This window comes from Pelobates fuscus, chromosome 6 (assembly GCF_036172605.1).
Source record: "Pelobates fuscus isolate aPelFus1 chromosome 6, aPelFus1.pri, whole genome shotgun sequence".
Lineage (NCBI taxonomy): Eukaryota > Metazoa > Chordata > Amphibia > Anura > Pelobatidae > Pelobates > Pelobates fuscus.
The window spans coordinates 230,022,261-230,039,761 of record NC_086322.1 but is presented as its reverse complement, the minus strand read 5'-3'; the positions used below and the strand labels follow the sequence as shown (position 1 = coordinate 230,039,761).

The following is a 17,501-nucleotide window of genomic DNA, read 5'->3' as shown; positions in this document are numbered from 1 at the left end:
TATACATTTGCTATCAAAACTGCTAGCACAATGTATAGATAAAATCTTATGCTCAATCTAATGAGCATAAATTGTTTAGTGCTCTTTAAGTCAATCTCTGATATAACCTTCCAATTCATTTTCACACCCAGTTGCCTCTGCATCCCACCATGTCACCTTCACGCACATACAGTAACCCTCATACACAGGCACGCCACCACAGATATAGATGTATATTTCAGACAAAGTCACAGCTACAAACACACATATGTATACACTCACAGATGCACAAGGATACTCACTGGCAAATCTCAGGAACATACACAGAAATACAATTCTAGACGTACACAGAGTTACCAATACAGACTGCAAGATGTACACTGCATGCCTCAAAAGACACGATTTTGGGTTGCTGTCTGGCTTTACTTCCCTGGTGTCCCCAGTCCCTGGGCAGCACATTGCGAGTGCATTAATAGACATGATTGCACGGTGCAGCTGGCACTAGGATCTTGCAGGGAGCGCTTCAGCAGCTGGGTAGCAGACCTGTCTCTTTTTTATGATGGGCTGCCCTTTTTCAGATGAGACAGCCCCTTTTCTGGGTGACCTCACCTATTGCCGCCCTCACTAATGACTCGGCTCAGGTCACTGCTGACACCTTTTCAGGATTCGTGTCTGACTTGCCAACGCCACATGTTGGGAGGTATGCACACTGTGATTGTGTGTCTATATGTGTGCATAGGTCAGTATGTGTGAGTATCCAAAGAGGCAACATGGCTGCAATGTAAGGGTGATATTGTATGAACAATTTAATGATAGTGTGGCAATATATATTTAAATTGGTGCTTAGTGAGTGAGCTTGTATTTTTTTATATATGAAACTAAGAGAGCTGCACTCATCCAAACAGGTCCGCCATCAGGGGTGACCACCATGAGGGTTGTCACAGGCCCGGTGGCCCGGGCCCCATGTGTAGTGGTGGAACTGCCACCAGTGCACCTGTACCGGGGCCTGCCTGCTGATAGGGCCCATCGGGTGGCCCAAGCATTTAGGTCCACCCGATGTGCCCTATATCTTCAGGGGCCTGGTCAGCTCTGCAGCTGTGTAACAGCGCTACCGAGCCACAACTATTGCTGGGAGGAAGTGACGGTCAGCCACTTCCTCCCAGCTCACTCCGCACGGGAGGAGGCAGAGTGGAGACGGTAAGGAGGGGAGAGGCAGCCGACTCCCATCAGCAACAGTCACCCTCCTGCAACAAAAAGGTAAGAAACAGGAGGGTGGCTGAAAAATGAGATTTGTATGTATGTCAGTATGTAAGTCAGTATGTTTGTGTATATGTATTTCAATATGTATCTATGGTATGTTAGTGTGTATGTATATATGTATGTGTGTGTGTGTGTGTATCTATGTTAGTATGTGTGTGTGTGTGTGTGTGTGCGTGTATGTATGAATGTTTGTATGTTAGTATGTATGTGTGTGTGTGTGTGTGTGTGTATGTATGCCAGTATGTATGTATGGTATGTTAGTATGTATTTATGTATGTACGTGTGTTTATATGTGTGTTAATATGTATGTATGTATGTATGTGTCTGTATGTATATCAGTATGTATGTATTTGTGTGCCTGTATGTATGTCAATATGTATGTATGTATGTATGTATGGGTGTGTATGTATCTGTGTGTCAGTATGTATGTATGTGTGTATGTCTGTTTCAGTATGTGTATCTGTTATTATGTTTGTGTGTGTGTCAGTATGTGTGTATCTTTGTGTGTGTGTATCTGTGTCCTTTTGTATCAGTGTGTGTGTCTGTGTGTGTATTCTGTGTCAATGTTTTAGGATCTGTGTATTTGCATGTGTGTGTGTGGAAGTGTATACCCTACACACAGATGCACACCTGCATTCAAACACCAACATTCACACACATACTACATACAAAAACATGCGTACATTCAAACACAAATTGTGTGTATGTATGTATGTGTGTGTGTGTATATATATATATATATATATACACACACACACACAATATTTATACACACAGTGCATCCACTACACATTCACTCACACACACTGCAGCCAATACACAAACACACACTGCATCCACTCTACAAACACTGCTTCCTTGTGGGCGGATTTGGAGGCAGGTCCTGTGGGCCGGATTTTTCAAAGCAGGCACTCGGGGGCCCAGACCTTGAGCTGTGTTAGGGGCCCCAAAATTTCTGATGGCGGCCCTACATCCAAACATGCATACATCAGAGGGGTGAAGGCCAACTCATACAACATACAAAATCCATTGCACTCATTTACTTACTACACAGCAACTTCAAGGTTCACATAATGCAAGAGTTTTCTTTTAACACTTGACTTAGGAAAAACTAATGGAGATTCAGTTACAGGCTGATTGGGGCTGATGTATACTATACTTATCGCTGCCGCCGAGGAGTAGTGGGAGTTTGAGTGCAGGGCTTAAAGGATCACTATAGTGTCAGGAAAACAAAGCGGTTTTCCTGACACTATAGTGCCCTGAGTGTGCCCCCACGCTCAGGGTCCCCCTCCCATGGCGCTGACAAAGTTAAAACCCCTTCAGCAGCTTACCTTATTCCAGCGCCGGGCTCCCTCGGCGCTGGTGACCTCTCCTCCCCCTCCGACATCAGCTCCCAAGTGAAGCGGGATGTGCATGTGCGTAAAGTGCCGCGCGCGCATTCAAACTGTCAATAGGAAAGCATTTCTCAATGCTTTCCCATGGACGTTCTGCGCGATGGATGCAGGAAGACAGCCACTAGAGGTTGGCTTAACCCCTCATGTAAACATAGCAGTTTCTCTGAAACTATGTTTACATGTGAAGTGTTAAAACCTGAGGGACATTGCACCCAGACCACTTCATTGAGCTGAAGTGGTCTGGGTGACTATAGTGTCCCTTTAATTTTGCATGTTTGTATTTGCTTTTGTATCACACAGGCATGTTACATGTTTTCCCTGTTAAGGGTTAAGTATAAACGGGTTTCAAAAAATACCACTCTCTGTCTCATTAGAGATTTTACCTTATAGCTGAAGACAGCAAGGTGAATTGTTATTGTAGTGACGAAACAGTAGTATACCCACTAACCACAAGCAATAAGTCTGCTAAATTGAAAATGGTCCCAGGTGAACCTCACTAACACCCAAAGTAGAAAACAAATAGCAACAATTTGTTGCGAATTGTTATTGTAGGACTGACCTAAGAGGGTTTGCCTTGACGTTGCAGGTGAGCTAACACTTAAATGGTCATTGGAGTGCTATTAAATTAGTAAATTAAATGTGCATAGGGATTTGGGATAGTGCGCAGTAAGTTTTAAAATGGATACCTCTGTTGAGCGAGTAAGAAAGGAAACAACAGAAAGGGAAATGGGGTTTATAAGGCAAACCTGAGTCTAAAGAGTTCTAAATACACTGAACCAAATTCTAAACGCAACACTTTTGTTTTTGCCCCCATTTTTCATGAGCTGAACTCAAAGATCTAAGACTTTTTCTATGTACACAAAAGGCCTATTTCTCTCAAAAATTATTTCACAAATCTGCCTAAATCTGTGTTAGTGAGCATGTCTCATTTGTCACGTAGTGCTCTCCCATCCTGTCCCTTACTGCTGTATCCTGCCCCACTGTCCCTTATTGCTCTCCCCTCCCATCCCTTAGAGCTCTCCCCTATTCGTTATTGGTCTCTTCTCCCCCATCCCTTATTGGCCTCTCCTCTCTCATGCCCCCCTCTCCCCCAAGTGATCTCCCTGTCCTCTTTCCTGTAGTGCTCCCCCTCCTGTCTTTTAGAGTTCTCCCCTCCTGTCCCTTATAGCTCTCTCCTACCCTCCCCATCCCTTAGTGCTCTCTCCTACCCCCCGTCCCTTAGAGCTCTCCCCTGTCCATTAATGTCTCTCCTCCCCTGTCCCATAGTGGTCTCTCCTCTCACCAACCCCATTAGTGGTCACTCCTACCCTGTCCCTTAGTGGTCTCTCCTCTCCCTCACCCCATTAGTGGTCTCTCCTCTTCTCCCCCCCTTTCCATTAATGGTCTCTCCACACCACCCCCTCCCCCCCCCTCTCCCCCCCATAGTGGTCTCTCCTCAACAACACTCAGGGCCGTTTGAAGGAATTTGGGGGCCCCAAGCAAAACGGACATGGAGGCCCCCCCCTATCTCCAACCCCCCCCCACCCCCCACATGCACGCAAGGCCTACAGGGCGCCTGCACCCGGGTCCTTCCCCTCCCCCCCGAGTCCGCCCACAGGGATGCAGGGCCGGACTGGGAATTAAAAGCAGCCCTGGAAAAAAATATTTACCAGCCCCATAATGCGTCGCGCCAGCATAGTGTGCAGATACAGAGTTAGAAAAGAGAACTTATAATTAAAAACTATTACTCCAACGTAAAGAAAAGCACTCATAGGCTTCAAAATAAACAAAAGTGCTGATTTATTTTAAGCAGACGTGCATGTAATCAATATTTCAGTCCAACTACCTGGACATATTAAGGAAAGCTTGGTAATGGGACTGAAATAGTGAATGTATGTATGGCACAACTGTAAAAAAATGACGTTATCTTATTTATATTGAAGTCCTGTGGGTGCGCGCTTCACTTTAAATATGTTATTGTAAATATAAAAGGCATAATTTTATATATATATATATATATATATATATATATATGTGTGTGTATATGTATATATGTATGTGTGTGTGTGTGTGTGTATGTATATATATATATATATATATATATATATATATATATATGTATGTATATATATGTATATAACTAATACACACATTAATATACATGTCATATACAGGGGCGTATTAGCCGCGAGGCAAACAAGGCATTTGCCTTGGGCGGCATTTTCCAGGGGGCGGCAAAAAAAGCCGCCCCAAATGCCCAAGGCAAATGTCTTGTTAGCCTTGCGGCTAACAGACATGCCGGCGGGCTGCTGGGCGATCGGGCGGCACTGCCTGGCGGGCGGGTGGCCGGCGAGGGAGCACTTCCCCTGAGCTGTCTACTCAGCTCCCTCGCCAGCCGCAGAGTGAGGCTGGGAGGCGGAGCCGGAATATGACGTCATATTCCGGCTCCCAGCCTCACTCTGAGGCGCGCGAGGGAGCTGAGCAGACAGCTCAGGGGAAGTGCTCCCTCGCCGGCCACCCGCCCGCTAGGCAGTGCCGCCCGATCGCCCAGCAGCCACTGGACCACCAGGGAGGAAGAGACACCCCCCCTCCCCAGCATTCCCAAAGGTAAGGAGGCTGGGGGGGGGTGTTAAATTAAAAAAAAAGTGTTAAAAATAAATTTAAAAAAAATGTGTTAAAAAATAAATTAAAAAAAATGTGTTAAAAATAAATAAAAAAAAATGTGTTAAAAATAAATTTAAAAAAAATGTGTTAATGTGGGTGGGTGAGTGTGTGTCTGTGTCTGTTAATGTGTGTCTGTGTCTGTTAATGTGTGTCTGTTAGTGTGTGTCAGTGTGTGTGTCTGTTAGTGTTTGTGTCTGTGTCTGTTAGTGTGTGTGTGTGTGTCTGTTAGTGTGTGTGTCTGTGTCTGTTAGTGTGTGTGTGTGTGTGTGTCTGTTAGTGTGTGACTGTGTGTGTCTGTTAGTGTGTGTTTGCCTGTGAGTGTGTGTGTATGTCAGTGAGTGTGTGTCTGCTAGTGAGTGTGTTTGTGTCTGTTAGTGTGTGTGTGTTTCTGTTAGCGAGTGTGTGTGTGTGTGTGTATTTAGAATGCGGGGCGGGGGGAAAGGTTAGGTGGGGGTGGCGCGGGGGGTGGGGGGGGCGCCTGAGTTTTGTCCTGCCTAGGGCAGCACAAAACCAGGATACACCACTGGTCATATACCATTGGAGGATCCAGAGCCTGATCCCGGGAGGGGAAAAAATCCATGTACAATAACCAGTACTGCTCTGTGTAGTGGTTATGGTGCAAGGAGTGCCGGGACCCCTTCACAGAGTAAGAAGTCAAACCGTTTAAAACCCCTTAAGGACACATGACATGTGTGACATGTCATGATTCCATTTTATTCCAGAAGTTTGGTCCTTAAGGGGTTAAGAACAGTTTGACAACTTACCTGGGGTCTGCTGGGATATGGGGCTGTAGTAGGGTATAGGAGCAGTGGTGCAATGTGTGAGGGGTGCAGTGTGTGTGTGAAAGGTTCAGTGTATGTGTGTGGGGGGGGTGTAGTGTGTGAATGCGTAGGGTGTGTGGGGAAATGTGTGTATGGGGGGGCTGTGAATGTGTGTGTGGGGGGCTGTGAATGTGTGTGGGGGGCAATGTGTGCATGTGTATGGTGTGTGTGTGGGGGTAGTGTGTCTATGGGGCTAGAGTTCACTTTCAACACTGCGACCACCAAGGGAGAGCCTCGTGGGGGGGGGGGGGGAAGAGGAGTCTCCCCTCTCCTTCCCAGTCTCTTCCCCCTCTGCCTTTCTCCCCCTCCCCTTGTGTGTGTCTCTCCTTTCTCCCTCTGTTTCTCTCTTCCCCCTCCCCTTGTGTGTCTCTCTCCTTTCTCCCTGTCTCTCTCTTCCCCTCTGTCTCTGTCTCCCCCCCTTTCCCTGTGTCTCTCTCTCCTCCACATCTCTCTTCCCCTCTGTCTCTTTCTCCTCCCTTTCCCTGTGTCTCTCTCCCCCACATCTCTCTTCCCCTCTGTCTCTTTCCCCCCCTTTCCCTCTCTCTCCCCCACATATCTCTTCCCCTCTGTCTCTCTCCCCCCTTTCCATGTGTCTCTCTCTCCCCCACATATCTCTTCCCCGTCTCTCTATTATCCCCCCTCTGCCTCTTTCTCCCTCCTTTCCCTGTGGCACTCTCCCTCCCCCTCTGTCTCTCTATTCTCCCCCCTCTGTCTCTCTATTCTCCCCCCTCTGTCTCTCTATTCTCCCTCCTTTTCCTGTGGCACTCTCCCTCCCCCTCTTTCTTGCACCCCCCCTGTCTCTTTCTTGCACCCCCCCTGTCTTTCTTGCACTCCCCCCTGTCTCTTTCTTGCACTCCCCCCTGTCTCTTTCTTGCACCCCCCCCATTCTCCCTCCCCTTCTGTCTCTTTCTTGCAACCCCCCATTCTCCCTCCCCTTCTGTCTCTTTCTTGCACCCCCCCATTCTCCCTCCCCTTCTGTCTCTTTTTTGCACCCCCCCATTCTCCCTCCCCCTCTGTCTCTTTCTTGCACCCCCCCCCATTCTCCCTCCCCTTCTGTCTTTCTTGCACCCCCCCCCCCCCCCATTCTCCCTCCCCCTCTGTCTCTTTCTTTCCACCCCACCCCCCTACCTGAGAGGAGTCAGGGGGGGCAGCGCGTTCCACTAAGCCTCGCCGGTCCGACGGCATTTCTAATGCTGGGGGCTGAGCCTGAAGGAGGAGGGAGGAGCATGTCTCTGTACCATGCTCCCTCGCGGTTCCCACAATTCACAGCACAGGAACCGCGAGGGAGCATGGTACAGAGACATGCTCCTCCCTCCTCCTTCAGGCTCAGCCCCCAGCATTAGAAATGCCGCCAGACCGGCGAGGCTGCCACCCGGTCCGGCGGCTCCAGCGTGGTATGCGGCCGCCGGCCGGCCCTATCAGAGTATGTGCCACCGGACCGGCCACCCGGTGGCACATATATTGCCAGAGCAGCCCCCAGGTGCCGCGGCCCACCGGGAAATTTCCCGGTATCCCGGTGGGCCAGTCCGGCCCTGCAGGGATGCAGTGTCTGCAGGGCCGGTGCAAGAATTTTTGCCGCCCTAGGCAAAAGTAAAGTTTGCCGCCCCCCATGTGACATCACAGTGCCCCACCCATATGACCTGCCATGTTAACTAACACAGTGCTGCAGTGCCGCCGTGTTTACAATAAAAGACCTGCAGGGACAGGCTATAGACACCAGAACCACTACATTAAGCTGCAGTGGTTCTGGGGAATATAGTGTCCCTTTAATGTGAGGTAAATTAGAGATTAGTGCCACGAATAATATAATAGATTGCCTACTTACAACCAGATGAGGATGATGATGGGCTTCAGCTGCCGTCTGGCTCCACTGGTCTGGTGTAGAACAGGCTCTCTGGAGGCGGTTTGTAACTGTGGTCACAAAAAATCAATGTTCTGGGAGAACGGGAAGCAGCTCCATTTTTTGAGGGCCATTTACACAGCTCAAGGTCTGGGTCCCAGGGTCCACCTTCATGTTCCACCAATGAGTTTGTTCACAGGGGTGTGTGTGTGTGTGGGGGGGATGTCCTGATGTGTGTAAGGAATGCATTGTGTGAATCTGTGTTTGTATGTGTAAGGGCTGCAAGGTGAGTTTGTGTATGTATGGGATGCAGTGTGTGTGTCTGTAAGGCAGTGTTTCCCAACCCAGTCCTCAAGGCACACCTACCAGTCCAGGATTTAAGGATTACCCAGTTTTGTCTAAGGTGTTTTTAGAAAAAAAAAAGAAAAAACACCTTAGACACAACTGGGTCACCCCTAAATCCCGGACTGGTAGGTGTGCATTGAGGACTGGGTTGGGAAACACTGCTGTAAGGGATGCACTGAGTGTGTGGAAGGGGTGCATTGTGTGTTGCTGTGTGTAAGGGATGCATTGCTTGTGTATGTGTGTCTGTGTGTAATGCATTGTATGTTTTTCTGTGTGCAAGGGGTGCACGTGCATTGTGTGTGTGTGTGATGGATGTCAATCTCTCCCCCTACCCCCGTCAATTTCCTTCTTCTCCCCCCCTCTCCAATTTCCTTCTTCTCCCCCTCCCTCTCGTTGCCTTCCCCCCCTCCAATTTCCTTCTTCTCCCCCTCCCTCTCATTTCCTTCCTTCTCCCCCCATCCAATTTCCTTCCTCCCCCCTCCAATTTCCTTCCTCCCCCCTCCAATTTCCTTCCTCTCCCCCCTCCAATTTCCTTCCTCCCCCCTCACATTTCCTTCCTCTCCCCCTCCCTCAAATTTCCTTCCTCTCCCCCTCCCTCAAATTTCCTTCCTCTCCCTACCTCAAATTTCCTCCCTTCCTCTCCCCCTCCCTCAAATTCCCTCCCTTCCTCTCCCCCCCCCAAATTTCCTCCCTCCCTCTCCCCCCCACCCACTCAAATTTCCTCCCTCCCTCTCCCCCCCACCCACTCAAATTTCCTCCCTCCCTCTCCCCCCCACCCACTCAAATTTCCTCCCTCCCTCTCCCCCCACTCCCTCAAATTTCCTCCCTCCCTCTCCCCCCCACCCACTCAAATTTCCTCCCTCTCCCCCCCACCCACTCAAATTTCCTCCCTCTCCCCCCCACCCACTCAAATTTCCTCCCTCCCCCCCCCACCCACTCAAATTTCCTCCCTCTCCCCCACTCAAATTTCCTCCCTCGCCCCCCACCCACTCAAATTTCCTCCCTCGCCCCCCACCCACTCAAATTTCCTCCCTCGCCCCCCCACCCACTCAAATTTCCTCCCTCCCCCCCACCCACTCAAATTTCCTCCCTCGCCCCCCCTCCCACTCAAATTTCCTCCCTCGCCCCCCCACCCACTCAAATTTCCTCCCCCCCACCCACCCACTCAAATTTCCTCCTCCCCCACCCACCCACCCACTCAAATTTCCTCCCCCCACTCAAATTTCCCCCCTCCCCCCTCAAATTTCCTCCCTCCCCCCTCCCCCCTCAAATTTCCTACCCTCCCCCTTCCCCCCTCAAATTTCCTCCCTCCCCCCCTCCCCCCCTCCCCCCTCAAATTTCCTACCCTCCCTCCTCAAATTTCCTCCCTCCCCCCCTCCCCCTCAAATTTCCCCCCTCCCCCCTCAAATTTCCTCCCTCCCCCCTCAAATTTCCTCCGTCCCTCTCCCCCACCCCCACTCACTGAAATGTCCTCCCTGACACCCGGCAGGCGCGCGAGGGAGCACTCTCCCTGGCTGAGTGCTTCCTCTTCAGCTCCCTCGCGCGCCGCGTACTGATGCCGGAGCCAGAAGATGACGTCATCTTCCGGCTCCGGCATCAGTACGGTGCGCGAGGGAGCTGAAGAGGAAGCACTCAGAGGAGAGTGCTCCCTCGCGCGCCTGCCGGGTGTCAGCAGGGCCAGCCTCTGGGGGGCCCTGAGGTGACCGGCTGCTGGGCCCCCCAGGAGAAGAGGCTGGCCCAGTGGGTACATACCGGGGTCGCAGGGCCCCCTGCGACCCGGTATGTACCCACTGAATGTGGGGTCCGGACGACCTGCCGGCTCTGCTTGGAGCCCCGGGCCAGCTCGGGGCCCCAAGCAGTTGCTTGGTTTGCCTGTCCGGTAGCGACGGGCCTGACAACACTACCTCCCTTAGTGGTCTCTTCACCCCCACCCTCCCTTCATGGTCTCTCTCTCCCCCTCCCTTGTCTTTCTCTCCGCCCTTCCTCCCTTCATGGTCTCTCTCACCCCTGTATATCTCCCCCCCCTCCCTCGTATCTCTCCCCCCCCTCTCTTGTATCTCTCCCCCCTCCCTCTCTTGTATCTATCTACCCCCCCTGTATCTCTCCCCCCCTTGTATATTGATCTCCAACTCCCCCCCTAGCGCCCCCCCCCCCCCAGTGTAGCGTGGCCGAGCTCTGGTCAGGTCCGCAGTACAGGAGCTTCTGTTTCCTGTACCCGGCCGGACTGACAGGAAGTGCTCACTCAGTGCTCCTGTACCGCGGACCGGACGGAGCTGGGTCACGCTACACTGAGGGACTGACAAGAGGGAGCGCTTTGCGCTTTCTCCTGCCGATCCCTCATTTCTTGTGTGACCGTGCCGGTGCGCCCTAATGGACGCGCCGATCCATGCAGAGCTGCAACTGCCTGAGGCTCTTTATAGAGCGCTCAGGCGGCTGCAGCACGAGGGGCCGGGGGCTCCTGGCTGCGCCCCTTCCTCCTGGCTGCGGCCGGCGCTCCTGGCTGCGCCCCATTAGTGGTCACTCCTACCCTGTCCCTTAGTGGTCTCTCCTCTCCCTCACCCCATTAGTGGTCTCTCCTCTTCTCCCCCCCTTTCCATTAATGGTCTCTCCACACCACCCCCTCCCCCCCCCTCTCCCCCCCATAGTGGTCTCTCCTCAACAACACTCAGGGCCGTTTGAAGGAATTTGGGGGCCCCAAGCAAAACGGACATGGAGGCCCCCCCCTATCTCCAACCCCCCCCCACCCCCCACATGCACGCAAGGCCTACAGGGCGCCTGCACCCGGGTCCTTCCCCTCCCCCCCGAGTCCGCCCACAGGGATGCAGGGCCGGACTGGGAATTAAAAGCAGCCCTGGAAAAAAATATTTACCAGCCCCATAATGCGTCGCGCCAGCATAGTGTGCAGATACAGAGTTAGAAAAGAGAACTTATAATTAAAAACTATTACTCCAACGTAAAGAAAAGCACTCATAGGCTTCAAAATAAACAAAAGTGCTGATTTATTTTAAGCAGACGTGCATGTAATCAATATTTCAGTCCAACTACCTGGACATATTAAGGAAAGCTTGGTAATGGGACTGAAATAGTGAATGTATGTATGGCACAACTGTAAAAAAATGACGTTATCTTATTTATATTGAAGTCCTGTGGGTGCGCGCTTCACTTTAAATATGTTATTGTAAATATAAAAGGCATAATTTTATATATATATATATATATATATATATATATGTGTGTGTATATGTATATATGTATGTGTGTGTGTGTGTGTGTATGTATATATATATATATATATATATATATGTATGTATATATATGTATATAACTAATACACACATTAATATACATGTCATATACAGGGGCGTATTAGCCGCGAGGCAAACAAGGCATTTGCCTTGGGCGGCATTTTCCAGGGGGCGGCAAAAAAAGCCGCCCCAAATGCCCAAGGCAAATGTCTTGTTAGCCTTGCGGCTAACAGACATGCCGGCGGGCTGCTGGGCGATCGGGCGGCACTGCCTGGCGGGCGGGTGGCCGGCGAGGGAGCACTTCCCCTGAGCTGTCTACTCAGCTCCCTCGCCAGCCGCAGAGTGAGGCTGGGAGGCGGAGCCGGAATATGACGTCATATTCCGGCTCCCAGCCTCACTCTGAGGCGCGCGAGGGAGCTGAGCAGACAGCTCAGGGGAAGTGCTCCCTCGCCGGCCACCCGCCCGCCAGGCAGTGCCGCCCGATCGCCCAGCAGCCACTGGACCACCAGGGAGGAAGAGACACCCCCCCTCCCCAGCATTCCCAAAGGTAAGGAGGCTGGGGGGGGTGTTAAATTAAAAAAAAAGTGTTAAAAATAAATTTTAAAAAAATGTGTTAAAAAATAAATTAAAAAAAATGTGTTAAAAATAAATAAAAAAAAATGTGTTAAAAATAAATTTTAAAAAAATGTGTTAATGTGGGTGGGTGAGTGTGTGTCTGTGTCTGTTAATGTGTGTCTGTGTCTGTTAATGTGTGTCTGTTAGTGTGTGTCAGTGTGTGTGTCTGTTAGTGTTTGTGTCTGTGTCTGTTAGTGTGTGTGTGTGTGTCTGTTAGTGTGTGTGTCTGTGTCTGTTAGTGTGTGTGTGTGTGTGTCTGTTAGTGTGTGACTGTGTGTGTCTGTTAGTGTGTGTTTGCCTGTGAGTGTGTGTGTATGTCAGTGAGTGTGTGTCTGCTAGTGAGTGTGTTTGTGTCTGTTAGTGTGTGTGTGTTTCTGTTAGCGAGTGTGTGTGTGTGTGTATTTAGAATGCGGGGCGGGGGGAAAGGTTAGGTGGGGGTGGCGCGGGGGGTGGGGGGGGCGCCTGAGTTTTGTCCTGCCTAGGGCAGCACAAAACCAGGATACACCACTGGTCATATACCATTGGAGGATCCAGAGCCTGATCCCGGGAGGGGAAAAAATCCATGTACAATAACCAGTACTGCTCTGTGTAGTGGTTATGGTGCAAGGAGTGCCGGGACCCCTTCACAGAGTAAGAAGTCAAACCGTTTAAAACCCCTTAAGGACACATGACATGTGTGACATGTCATGATTCCATTTTATTCCAGAAGTTTGGTCCTTAAGGGGTTAAGAACAGTTTGACAACTTACCTGGGGTCTGCTGGGATATGGGGCTGTAGTAGGGTATAGGAGCAGTGGTGCAATGTGTGAGGGGTGCAGTGTGTGTGTGAAAGGTTCAGTGTATGTGTGTGGGGGGGGTGTAGTGTGTGAATGCGTAGGGTGTGTGGGGAAATGTGTGTATGGGGGGGCTGTGAATGTGTGTGTGGGGGGCTGTGAATGTGTGTGGGGGGCAATGTGTGCATGTGTATGGTGTGTGTGTGGGGGTAGTGTGTCTATGGGGCTAGAGTTCACTTTCAACACTGCGACCACCAAGGGAGAGCCTCGTGGGGGGGGGGGGGGGAAGAGGAGTCTCCCCTCTCCTTCCCAGTCTCTTCCCCCTCTGCCTTTCTCCCCCTCCCATTGTGTGTGTCTCTCCTTTCTCCCTCTGTTTCTCTCTTCCCCCTCCCCTTGTGTGTCTCTCTCCTTTCTCCCTGTCTCTCTCTTCCCCTCTGTCTCTGTCTCCCCCCCTTTCCCTGTGTCTCTCTCTCCTCCACATCTCTCTTCCCCTCTGTCTCTTTCTCCTCCCTTTCCCTGTGTCTCTCTCCCCCACATCTCTCTTCCCCTCTGTCTCTTTCCCCCCCTTTCCCTCTCTCTCCCCCACATATCTCTTCCCCTCTGTCTCTCTCCCCCCTTTCCATGTGTCTCTCTCTCCCCCACATATCTCTTCCCCGTCTCTCTATTATCCCCCCTCTGCCTCTTTCTCCCTCCTTTCCCTGTGGCACTCTCCCTCCCCCTCTGTCTCTCTATTCTCCCCCCTCTGTCTCTCTATTCTCCCCCCTCTGTCTCTCTATTCTCCCTCCTTTTCCTGTGGCACTCTCCCTCCCCCTCTTTCTTGCACCCCCCCTGTCTCTTTCTTGCACCCCCCCTGTCTTTCTTGCACTCCCCCCTGTCTCTTTCTTGCACTCCCCCCTGTCTCTTTCTTGCACCCCCCCCCATTCTCCCTCCCCTTCTGTCTCTTTCTTGCAACCCCCCATTCTCCCTCCCCTTCTGTCTCTTTCTTGCACCCCCCCATTCTCCCTCCCCTTCTGTCTCTTTTTTGCACCCCCCCATTCTCCCTCCCCCTCTGTCTCTTTCTTGCACCCCCCCCCATTCTCCCTCCCCTTCTGTCTTTCTTGCACCCCCCCCCCCATTCTCCCTCCCCCTCTGTCTCTTTCTTTCCACCCCACCCCCCTACCTGAGAGGAGTCAGGGGGGGCAGCGCGTTCCACTAAGCCTCGCCGGTCCGACGGCATTTCTAATGCTGGGGGCTGAGCCTGAAGGAGGAGGGAGGAGCATGTCTCTGTACCATGCTCCCTCGCGGTTCCCACAATTCACAGCACAGGAACCGCGAGGGAGCATGGTACAGAGACATGCTCCTCCCTCCTCCTTCAGGCTCAGCCCCCAGCATTAGAAATGCCGCCAGACTGGCGAGGCTGCCACCCGGTCCGGCGGCTCCAGCGTGGTATGCGGCCGCCGGCCGGCCCTATCAGAGTATGTGCCACCGGACCGGCCACCCGGTGGCACATATATTGCCAGAGCAGCCCCCAGGTGCCGCGGCCCACCGGGAAATTTCCCGGTATCCCGGTGGGCCAGTCCGGCCCTGCAGGGATGCAGTGTCTGCAGGGCCGGTGCAAGGATTTTTGCCGCCCTAGGCAAAAGTAAAGTTTGCCGCCCCCCATGTGACATCACAGTGCCCCACCCATATGACCTGCCATGTTAACTAACACAGTGCTGCAGTGCCGCCGTGTTTACAATAAAAGACCTGCAGGGACAGGCTATAGACACCAGAACCACTACATTAAGCTGCAGTGGTTCTGGGGAATATAGTGTCCCTTTAATGTGAGGTAAATTAGAGATTAGTGCCACGAATAATATAATAGATTGCCTACTTACAACCAGATGAGGATGATGATGGGCTTCAGCTGCCGTCTGGCTCCACTGGTCTGGTGTAGAACAGGCTCTCTGGAGGCGGTTTGTAACTGTGGTCACAAAAAATCAATGTTCTGGGAGAACGGGAAGCAGCTCCATTTTTTGAGGGCCATTTACACAGCTCAAGGTCTGGGTCCCAGGGTCCACCTTCATGTTCCACCAATGAGTTTGTTCACAGGGGTGTGTGTGTGTGTGGGGGGGATGTCCTGATGTGTGTAAGGAATGCATTGTGTGAATCTGTGTTTGTATGTGTAAGGGCTGCAAGGTGAGTTTGTGTATGTATGGGATGCAGTGTGTGTGTCTGTAAGGCAGTGTTTCCCAACCCAGTCCTCAAGGCACACCTACCAGTCCAGGATTTAAGGATTACCCAGTTTTGTCTAAGGTGTTTTTAGAAAAAAAAAAGAAAAAACACCTTAGACACAACTGGGTCACCCCTAAATCCCGGACTGGTAGGTGTGCATTGAGGACTGGGTTGGGAAACACTGCTGTAAGGGATGCACTGAGTGTGTGGAAGGGGTGCATTGTGTGTTGCTGTGTGTAAGGGATGCATTGCTTGTGTATGTGTGTCTGTGTGTAATGCATTGTATGTTTTTCTGTGTGCAAGGGGTGCACGTGCATTGTGTGTGTGTGTGATGGATGTCAATCTCTCCCCCTACCCCCGTCAATTTCCTTCTTCTCCCCCCCTCTCCAATTTCCTTCTTCTCCCCCTCCCTCTCGTTGCCTTCCCCCCCTCCAATTTCCTTCTTCTCCCCCTCCCTCTCATTTCCTTCCTTCTCCCCCCCATCCAATTTCCTTCCTCCCCCCTCCAATTTCCTTCCTCCCCCCTCCAATTTCCTTCCTCTCCCCCCTCCAATTTCCTTCCTCCCCCCTCACATTTCCTTCCTCTCCCCCTCCCTCAAATTTCCTTCCTCTCCCCCTCCCTCAAATTTCCTTCCTCTCCCTACCTCAAATTTCCTCCCTTCCTCTCCCCCTCCCTCAAATTCCCTCCCTTCCTCTCCCCCCCCCCAAATTTCCTCCCTCCCTCTCCCCCCCACCCACTCAAATTTCCTCCCTCCCTCTCCCCCCCACCCACTCAAATTTCCTCCCTCCCTCTCCCCCCCACCCACTCAAATTTCCTCCCTCCCTCTCCCCCCACTCCCTCAAATTTCCTCCCTCCCTCTCCCCCCCACCCACTCAAATTTCCTCCCTCCCTCTCCCCCCCACCCACTCAAATTTCCTCCCTCCCTCTCCCCCCACTCCCTCAAATTTCCTCCCTCCCTCTCCCCCCCACCCACTCAAATTTCCTCCCTCTCCCCCCCACCCACTCAAATTTCCTCCCTCTCCCCCCCACCCACTCAAATTTCCTCCCTCCCCCCCCACCCACTCAAATTTCCTCCCTCTCCCCCACTCAAATTTCCTCCCTCGCCCCCCACCCACTCAAATTTCCTCCCTCGCCCCCCACCCACTCAAATTTCCTCCCTCGCCCCCCCACCCACTCAAATTTCCTCCCTCCCCCCCACCCACTCAAATTTCCTCCCTCGCCCCCCCTCCCACTCAAATTTCCTCCCTCGCCCCCCCACCCACTCAAATTTCCTCCCCCCCACCCACCCACTCAAATTTCCTCCTCCCCCACCCACCCACCCACTCAAATTTCCTCCCCCCACTCAAATTTCCCCCCTCCCCCCTCAAATTTCCTCCCTCCCCCCTCCCCCCTCAAATTTCCTACCCTCCCCCTTCCCCCCTCAAATTTCCTCCCTCCCCCCCTCCCCCTCCCCCCTCAAATTTCCTACCCTCCCCCCTCAAATTTCCTCCCTCCCCCCCTCCCCCTCAAATTTCCCCCCTCCCCCCTCAAATTTCCTCCCTCCCCCCTCAAATTTCCTCCGTCCCTCTCCCCCACCCCCACTCACTGAAATGTCCTCCCTGACACCCGGCAGGCGCGCGAGGGAGCACTCTCCCTGGCTGAGTGCTTCCTCTTCAGCTCCCTCGCGCGCCGCGTACTGATGCCGGAGCCAGAAGATGACGTCATCTTCCGGCTCCGGCATCAGTACGGTGCGCGAGGGAGCTGAAGAGGAAGCACTCAGAGGAGAGTGCTCCCTCGCGCGCCTGCCGGGTGTCAGCAGGGCCAGCCTCTGGGGGGCCCTGAGGTGACCGGCTGCTGGGCCCCCCAGGAGAAGAGGCTGGCCCAGTGGGTACATACCGGGGTCGCAGGGCCCCCTGCGACCCGGTATGTACCCACTGAATGTGGGGTCCGGACGACCTGCCGGCTCTGCTTGGAGCCCCGGGCCAGCTCGGGGCCCCAAGCAGTTGCTTGGTTTGCCTGTCCGGTAGCGACGGGCCTGACAACACTACCTCCCTTAGTGGTCTCTTCACCCCCACCCTCCCTTCATGGTCTCTCTCTCCCCCTCCCTTGTCTTTCTCTCCGCCCTTCCTCCCTTCATGGTCTCTCTCACCCCTGTATATCTCCCCCCCCTCCCTCGTATCTCTCCCCCCCCTCTCTTGTATCTCTCCCCCCTCCCTCTCTTGTATCTATCTACCCCCCCTGTATCTCTCCCCCCCTTGTATATTGATCTCCAACTCCCCCCCTAGCGCCCCCCCCCCCCCAGTGTAGCGTGGCCGAGCTCTGGTCAGGTCCGCAGTACAGGAGCTTCTGTTTCCTGTACCCGGCCGGACTGACAGGAAGTGCTCACTCAGTGCTCCTGTACCGCGGACCGGACGG

The 17,501-nt window shown here is 52.5% G+C and overlaps 1 long non-coding RNA gene across 1 annotated transcript in view; it reads left to right on the top strand.

Moving 5' to 3' along the window:
• The first annotated feature begins 639 nt into the window (after positions 1-639).
• Positions 640-17,501, top strand: part of LOC134614722 (uncharacterized) — a 61,477-nt gene continuing 44,615 nt past the window's right edge. The window contains exon 1 of the long non-coding RNA XR_010091269.1: positions 640-679. This is a non-coding gene — a long non-coding RNA (uncharacterized LOC134614722). The remainder of the gene's footprint in view (positions 680-17,501) is intronic.